The sequence below is a fragment of the Hydra viridissima genome, unplaced genomic scaffold, assembly GCF_058129835.1.
Source record: "Hydra viridissima isolate aposymbiotic clone 2 unplaced genomic scaffold, HvirCarnegie_v1 scaffold_5, whole genome shotgun sequence".
Lineage (NCBI taxonomy): Eukaryota > Metazoa > Cnidaria > Hydrozoa > Anthoathecata > Hydridae > Hydra > Hydra viridissima.
The window spans coordinates 4,893,015-4,903,048 of NW_028324304.1; the positions used below are offsets into that span (position 1 = coordinate 4,893,015).

The window sequence follows — 10,034 nt, forward strand, 5'->3', positions numbered from 1 at the left end:
TTGCATGACATTCTCGAAATTATATATTTATATTTAGGACAGTAAGTTTGTCGATTTGATTGACAGTTTCTGAGCCCATATAATTTTGGTTAATCATCTTTATTGTTTGCACACGTGTTGTTGCTAAGGTGTGGCTGCAGCTGATTAAAAATAGCTGCGTGCGCATATTTTTTTTTTTAATTTTTTTTTCCGGTCATCGGTGGTTATTTCGTCACTATTTATTTCAACAATTTTTAATTCGAAAAAGGGCGTGGTTCGTCAAATTAACTTTTATTTTCCTTTACATTTTCTCACGCTTTAAGATTTTTTCGGTTCGAAAGCCATTAGTCACAAAAAGTATTTGCTTATATTAATTACTAAAAGAGAAGCGATCAAAATGCGGAAAGTTTTTGGCGTGAATAGCTTAACTAAAATTAAATCCGATAGTTCGTTTATTTACGTACTGAATGAAAAGTTATTCTAGGAAATAATTTAGATTTTTAAAGCTTTTGAAGTTCTAAATTTCCTTAAAGTTTCAAGATTTATGTTACATATAACAAAAAAGCCATAAACATTTTGTTAAAAACATGTGATAAAACTCAAAAATTTATTGCTAATGAGCAACAAGGTCACAATTACGCCATCTTAACATCTTTTCTTAAGAAGGAACACGCCTGTCTACTGCATAGATCAGCTTGAGAACATGGTTTCCATTTGAAAATTCATGGTAAAAAAAACTTTTTACATTACTTTTTATTATGGGAAATTTACGTTAGATTTGCTCAAGCTCAATGTGTAATTTCAGGGGGAGGTATTCAAGCTTCTACGAAATTTTTTTTGTTACTTTTAAAAGCGCTAGTAAATAAAGGAAGCAAATCTTCTTGTCCAATTTCGGTAGTGGACAGCTTACAGAGAATGTAAGGTGGGTCGCTGACGTAAACGCAAATCAAAGGGTAAAATTAGCCTTTTGAAATAATTTACGATCTTTATTCTTCTGTATCAGCTTAACGACATCTTTCTTTTAAGTTGCAAAAGTAAAAAAGGGATCCTACGAAAATTTGAAACCATTATACGTTCGTAATAAATCTCTAAACCGAAAATCACGAGGTTGAAGAGCTGATAATTAGAAAATTACTTTAGCCTAAGAAGTTATGTTATTATCAGTGTTTTATTATCAATTTATGACGCATTCTATTTATGCAAAGTATTTTTTTTAATGATAAATTAGTTCCTAAACTTGGTGTAAGATGCGCACGTCATGCAATATTTATGTGTGTGCGTAAGTAAACCCTCCCATTCTCTGCCTCTGTAGATGAAATTAATGATATGTTAATGTATATGTATATATGTATGTGTATATATGTATGTGTATATACATATATATATATATATATATATATATATATATATATATATATATATATATATATATATATACATACATACAAATATATATAGGTATGTATGTATGTATGTATGTATGTATGTATGTATGTATGTATGTATGTATGTATGTATGTATGTATGTATGTATGTATGTATGTATGTATGTATGTATGTATGTATGTATGTATGTATGTATGTATGTATGTATGTATGTATGTATGTATGTATGTATGTATGTATGTATGTATGTATGTATGTATGTAAAATATCATTTGCAGCAAAACCTTAAATGATCAGTAACTAATTATTTCATGATCAGTTGCTAAAAATTGTCTTAAAACTATTTTGGGAGATTTTGAGACCATCTCAAAAGTACTTTGTACCGAATCGCAGTAGAGAAATAACGCTTTTTTTCCCTTCAAAACGTTTGATCAAAAGAAAGTCGTAAAAAAACGCAGTCAAATGAGATCTTCACACTTCCTGACTACTTAGGCCTCAATCTACTGTTTGTTTATTCGGAAATTAGAAACTACAGCCAATTGGCATTAAATTAAATATTATATTGTTTATAAAGTTTGATTGTCATACTTTATGTCATGTTCTTTTACATTATGTTATTTTAAATTATGTCTTATAATCGGTGTAAAGTATGATTAATAAGGACCGGGATTTTGCCGAAAAAATTCCGGTTTACGACAAATTTCGATAAATTTGCGATAAATTTCGAAAAATTCGGAAACGAGAAAAAATTTTTTCTCGGAGTTTATCGAAAAGTCGGAATTTAAAACATTTTTGTTCTAAATCTTTCGGTTGTTTTCCGGAAAAATCTTCTAGTTCGATGAGTTTTGAGAAACTTAAGTTTTCGAAAAAATTTAACTTTATCGAAAAAATAGGAACGAAACGGAAAAAGAAAACTTAATGAATACATTTATGTTCCATAGATTTAAATAAAAACCGAGGTTTTTTGAGAGCAGTAGAAAATCAATGCAACATAAATAAACAACAAAGACAACTCCTTATTGATATTTGGCTTAAAATTAAGGAGAAACTAATTAAAAGTAATTTATTTAATTTGGCTTTTATCATGTCAAAGACTAAGGGTGGAATGCAAGAACCGAACTTGAGTCAAGTTCGACTTGAAATCTCAAGTTCGACTTTGTCAAGTCAGACTTGAAAAATTGACTTGAGCGAATGCGTAAACGAGACTTGAAAATTTCAAGTTCGTGCTTGAGAAAGTCGAACTTGAAAAATAGTCGAGGCGTTGAATTTAGGGCGTTTATCGGAAAATGCACTTCGCAACCAATAGCGGTAATGGATTTTTTTTACGGGAAAAACCTTTTACTGAAACAAATTCCGTGTAATGATATTTGTATAGTATACGATTAAATAAAAAGTTAATAACAGCAAAAAAAAAAAAAGTTCTTGCTGTGTATTTTTCATCAGAAAAACAAATTCATCTTGGCACTTTCAGTTCCAAATCCTAAGTTGTTGGTAAACAACGGTTGGTCATATGTACCACTTAAGTGATCAAGACAATTTCTCTTGATTTCTCCATTTTAACAGATTCCATTTGAATTAAAATACATGGAAATGTTCTAGAAAATGCAGAATCTTATTTTGACGCTTTTTGGGGATGATACTATACTACAATGTATTTTTATTTATCTTTTTACTAATACTTTAATGAAAATAATGGTTTTTTTTTAAAAATACTGAGAAAATTACTTTAAACAAAATTAGTTTTCTCAATACTAATACTACATAATACTATGTGTGTGTGTGTGTGTGTGTATATATATATATATATATATATATATATATATATATATATATATATATATATATATATATATATATATATATATATATATATATATATATATATATATATATATATATATATACCTACACATATATATACCATTAACATATGTAAGTATAACATTTACATATGTAAGTATACCATTTACATATGTAAGTCAATAGAGATCACATATGGAGACAGGTCTTCTGAAATTATTGGGCCACTTATAGAAACAGAAAAGAAAATTTTTAAAAACCATTGATAGCATCTTGCTCATTAACACATGAAAAAGAACAAAGTTTAACGTTAAACAAAAATCTCTTAATAAAAAAAAATACAAAAAAGCAATATAATGAAATTCATGATCTTGATAAAGAACTAATGCAAAAACAAATAGAAATAGATGATATAAAAAAAAACTCTCTCCAGAAAAAGCAACAATACAAACAAAACTTTGTGAAAATTTTCACAGTTAAAATTTTCACAAAGTTTTAAAAAAGCAACACAACAGAATTATTCTATGTGAGGATTATTTTTTTCTAACAATATCAGATCCAAATTGCTTTTGGAATGTTTTAATTTATCACTTTATTTTTTAGTGAAATTGTTTTTTTCATATATAATACTATTTTGAAATATAAAATGTAATTCTTTTGAAATAATATGTAGTATAAATATTTGAAAATAATGTTTTTGTTATTACACCCTTTATCCATTATCAGACACAAATTTTTTTTAAAAAAAATAAGTCTGAAATTTGACTTTTGCTTTGTTTCTGCAAAAATATCTTTAGTGAATGCTTTAGCACCACATTCTTCATTGCTATTTTGTATTTCATTGCCTCCACAATAATCATTTTGTGGAAGGGCAATGTTGTGAAGCACAAAACAGGATATTATTATAGCTATGGAATTTTGCAGTTTTGTTCCTAAGGGAATGTTAAGACAAGGGTATTGTTTTTTTTTGATATACCAAAACAATATTCAACAACAACATTCAACATGTGTGTACTTCTCAAATTGTAATTGTATCTGGTTTCATTTTCATTTTTGGGTTAGAAAAAGGTGTCATTAAATATTGTTTATAAGGATAGCCAGAATCACCTAAAACATGAACAACATTCAAAAAAAAATCCCTTTAAAAAAAGGGATTTTTTTTTGAAAAAATCCCGGTAAAAAAAGGGATTTTTTGAATTTGGTAAAATCTAAATAATGGTTGATAAATATAAATATTTTCTTTATCTAAGAAAAGTTTGAAGTTTGTATGAAATAGCAAAATCAGATATCCATGAAAACTTATAATCACTTTTGCTGAATTATCAAAGAATCAGCTTCTGTTGGAAACTTTATGTACTGATATCTTTTGTTAGCCATTTGAATTGAAATGTTCTAAACCACTGGACAAACAGTTGAGTTTCAGCTCTTCCAAATCTCCTGTTATTCTCTAAGAGAGTTTATTTATTGTTACTTAAGTATATTATCATTTGTTGGTATAAAATGTTGTTATTTAAAAACGTAATGTAAAATCTACAATAAGAAGGTGCCATTTTCTGATACCATTTCTTGAATATCTACTCACTTGGAATGAACCAGTAGCATAAAACCGAAATGCAATAGCCAGTTGTTGTACAGTTGAAAGAGGGCACCCTCGATTGTTAACATTGTTGTTAACAATGTCATTAGCTAATATTAAAAAGTTTTTTTTGGAAAATCTGTAGCACCTTTTAAATTCTATACCGTGGTAAACTTCTAAAGGATTAGCTCTGTCAATAATAAACCTTGGTATGTGACTTGGCATATTTTCTCTTCTTCTTCTTCTAAAATTCAGCTCATACCGATTCATTTTTGAACATTTTAAAAAAAGTTTTTTTTAATACTTCATGTAATTGTAACTACTTCTCATGAACTCTCTTTTACTCCTTTTACACGTATCACTTCTTTGTATAACTGCAACTATTTATTACTAAATGGAATTTACTTTTATACTGTATCACAAAAATGTGCCTTAATCAACAGCCTTTTATAATGCTAGGATGTTCGACATTTCAAAAAGCTAATAAACATTTCTAATGGCATCAAAATATGACATGTTGAATCATTAAATACGAGTTACAGGATGTTTTAAAAGACACACGTTTTCGCAATGTTAATATTCAGTTTTCTGTAATGAATTCATTAAAAAATATACTTTCACAATGTAACCTTCTAAATTAATTAGGTCAATATGCCCAAGTAACTACTTTTGCTTGTTAAAAACTCATTTTCATACTTGCAAAGGTTGTAATAAGTTATATAGTAATAGTAAAGTTTTGTTACGCATCAGCAAAATGATAATGGCGGTCTGTTTTTTTTTCAAGTTTGGTTTCAAGATTGGTCTGGAGCAGACTTGAAAAAATGACTTGAAAATTCAAATATTCTCGTTTTTCAAGTCTGACTTCAGTTCAAGTTCGCTTCTTGCATTCCGTTCAAGTCAGACTTGAGATTTGAAGTCTAACTTGAAATTTCAAGTCGAGTTCTTGCATTCGGAAGGAATTTTTGCTCTCTCAAGTCTGGTTTGAAGTCAGACTTGAAAAAGGTCTATTTTTAGCGGTTTTCAAGTCTGACTTGAGTTGAAGTTCGCTTTGTGCATTCGCTCAAGTCGCACTTAAGGTTTGAAGTTCGACTTCAAATTTGAAGTTCGGTTCTTGCATTCCACCCTAAGTTTTTGTGTATAAAGCGCGTAAAAATATAAATGCGAAAAGGCATTTTAGGCACAAATTCCACATCATTTTTTCATGCCATTCCATAACCGGTTTTCCATAATAACGTGAAGTCACGGTATTCAGAAGCGCCAAGTTATTATACGCAAGCGCAGTGACAATTATAAAATATAGAATTTTAAAGATGGCTACGGTCGTTGGTTACAAAGGGAATATTAAATTTGTAACCATATATTTATAATTTTATGCAACACGTTCATATTTATTTTGTTTCTTAGAATTAAATTATTATAAATATAGTTTGTATGTTTAAAAAAAAAATTTATAATAACATTTAAATGTATCAATAAACAAAAACTTCAGTTTTTCGCCAACAATTATTTAGCTATCTAAGGCATTACTTGTTTATAAAATTGTAACTCTTTTTCTAATTATTTGAGCGTTAGAATTTAATAATTTTTTCGTTTTAAGTTAGATAAACTGTGTCTAGATTTGAAACTATCCATATCTGAGAATACAATTTTTTTTTTTTTGGTTAAAATATATAGTTCTTCTTACTTATAAATTTTACTATCTATGACAGAGTGTATTTTACTATCTATGAAAGATAGATACACAGTATCCCAATGACATAGTCTATGTTCAATTCTTAATTTATAATTAAATAGAGCTATATTAAAAATAATAATAATACAGGGTTCATGGCACTTAGGGAAAACCTGGAAAACCAGGGAAAAGTTTTTAAAATTTAGAAAATCAGGGAATACCTAGAAAAGTCTGGAAATTTTTCTTGAAAATCTTTAAAATCAGGGAAAACTCAAGGAATATTTTTTATTTTAATATTTAGATTGAAGTAACTTTACAGTATCCAGTTTTTAAATCTTTTTTAATATTGAAAGTTGCTCACTACAGTGGCTTTATAACATTTATAATAAATAGTAGCTATATTAGATAAATGAATTACTATAGTAACTATATGTTTTGGGAACAAGGATTCAGTTGCAAAAGTAATATATCCTTCAACATAAAAAAGGAAAAATATATACTTTCCACCGCACGAACTTAGGGAAAAAATATTTTAAAATATAGCAAAATCAAGGAATTATCAGGGAAAACTCAGGGAAAATAGATTTTCAAAACTGCCATGAACCCTGTAATAATAATTGCATTATTATTATATTGTGGCTTTGTCTTAGTGAAGCTACTGCAATGTTTGCACTAGCTCCACTATGACAAAACCACACATTATATGGTAGTAATACTAGTCTAATATTACTACCATATAATATATTTGTGTTTATATATAGTTGAATAGTAATTGTTATTTAATAACATTAACAAAGCCAACTTTATTTTAAAATTATAAATTTGAGGTCTAAATAAAAATAATAAGCAAATTTATTTGAGATTATTAATAAAAAATGTGTATGAGCTACGCAAATCAAAGGTGGGCTTTAATTTCCCACATCCTACCATTATACAGATTCAGGAAAGCAGCTGGTAGAACTATCACTTGGCATTAACTTTGAGTATCTGAATGTAAAGTGAAAAATGTGTTATGCTCTATCAAAGTTAAAGATTTAATATTACTAAACTGTAGCCATTTATCATTATTCTTTTTTTCATAACAATCTTTATGAGGTTTGTTTTTAATACCTCTAAACTTAAGTTATTAATAGCTATATATGTTTTGATATATATGGTTACAAATTTATTTAATTAAAATAATATTTGCTATAATTAGGCTGATGTGTCAGAAACAAAGGAAATATATTATTACAGAACTAATCGTAAACATTTTGTTGTCAAAGTTTGAAAAATACCTCTGAGGTTCACCATTCTACCCTCTACACACACACACACACACACACACACACACACACACACACACACACACACACACACACACACACACACACACACACACACACATACACACAGAGAGAGAGAGAGAGAGAGAGAGAGAGAGAGAGAGAGAGAGAGTTTATTATTAGTATGTATGTATGTATGTATGTATGTATGTATGTATGTATGTATGTATGTATGTATGTATATATATATATATATATATATATATATATATATATATATATATATATATATATATATATATATATATATATATATTGTCCAGTATTTTATCAACTCAGAATTTATTTTTAAATTAGTAGTAGCAAATTTATATATACTTGCTAAAACTGTTTAAAAGTCTTATGAAAGCATTATAATGATTTTTTTTTGCTTAAGAATGTGGAGTGTAGCATCTTCAACTATTCTTGGGATATGACTACTAGCTGTTAGATTAAAAATCTCTGAAAAAAATGCTATTATTAAAAGTATATGATGATGGTGACACACTTGATGAAGATAATGGTGATGACAACAATAGTGAGACAGGTTGTGTCAAAGATTTTTTACTGCAGGCGAGCTTATGATGTAAATACACATCGTATTCTTTTGTAACATTGAACTTTGTTTTACATATAATACATTGAACAGTCAACATTTGTATAAGTGAATTTGATTTATTGCTGGTCACAAAGTCTTCAGGCAACACAGGTGCATCACATTGTATAAAGATTCATTAATGTACTTTATTTTAAGATTTTCTACTATACAGAAAAAACAAAACAAGTGTTCACATTTTTTTAAAGACACCGGTTGCTTTGGTAATTTATTTTTTGAATTCATTTTTCAAATCGCTATTATCTATTTCCATATTGTGTATTGTGAAAATATTTTCTATTAAAATACTAAATATTGAAAAAGTCCAAACTTTTTCACCAATTCTAGGATGGTCAATAAACTTTGTTTTATCTCTTATTTGAGATTTTGAAGCATTGAGACCTTGAATCAGTTTTTTTAGCTGACAAGTATAACAGTCATCACAATGAGGTGTCCATTGTGTACACAAAAGCAGAGTGGTTGACGACTTTCTTTTGATTACAATGTTAATTGTTAAGTAGCATTTGTGACAAATGTTTAAAGGGTGAATCCCTTCCACATCTATTAGTTTGATGTGAAAAATATTTTCAATTTTGGATGGCTCCAATAGGGTATTTTTTTTTTTAAAACTAAACAACCACAAACTCTGCATAGGAGATTTAAATTCTTGATATGCAAATCCATCTAAAATAACTAAATTTATTAATAAAATATTTCAACACAGTATTAAATTAATATCAAAATACTAATTAGAATTCAATACAAAAATTAAATCAAAATTTAAAATAGTAAAATTAAGTAAAAAATAATCCACTATAACAAAGTTTTTAGTGCATATAATATATTTATTGTATATGTAAAAAAGTTGTATTTAAGACCCCCCTTATACTCCGTAAAAAATGATTTATATGCAAGGCAAAGCACTATTCTTAACCCTAACCATAACTGTCTAAGACTAATACTTAGGATAGGGTTTGTTTTTTATATACATTTTAACGGGGTACATTAAATACATGTCTACTGACAGTCTTATAAAAGAAGTCAGTAGACGTGTATTTAATGTTCTTATTAAACTCATTTTTACTGACTATAAGGTGGGTCTTAAATACAAAAATATTAGAATGCTAATCAAAAAATAAAATTTAAAGAAAATATTGTAGCTCAATAAAGAAAAATAATTCTAACACAGGTAAAAATTTTAATTTATTACAAACTAATAATAACTCGAAAGTTCATAACTTTGTAAAACTTAATACTGTTGACCTGTGAAAATGTTAATTTTCAACAACAACAAAAATTGTAACCTGAGATGAATTAAAAGCATCAAAAAGATAAAAGATTCATAAAACTTCCTAAAACATTTCTGTCTAATTTTAACGCTCAACTTTTGCAAAATATCACTTTAAAATGTATAAACAAACGACAGTGTGATACCTTTAAAAGTAACTAAGTGTTAATCGTAAAATTATACGTATGCATGTCAATTTTCGTTGATTCTATATAAAAAAAGGTACCATTACAAGTATTTTTCCCAAAAATTGTATTACAACAAAAAAACAAAAACAATTTATGCAAATAAATTAGTTGCTAAGAAATATTAATTCGGTTTCGAAGATCCACAGCCATTTTGAAAATTATTCAACTTGCTTTATGCCAATGCGCTTGCGTATAATAACTTGGCGCTTTTTGGTAAAGTTTGAATGACCGTGAAGTCAAGTCAGA

General features: G+C 27.7%; 1 pseudogene; it reads right to left on the reverse strand.

Annotated features, from left to right (window-relative positions):
* Nucleotides 1-7,955: 7,955 nt before the first annotated feature.
* Nucleotides 7,956-8,996, reverse strand: LOC149888119 (V(D)J recombination-activating protein 1-like; annotated as a pseudogene).
* Between the last annotated feature and the right edge of the window lie 1,038 nt (nt 8,997-10,034).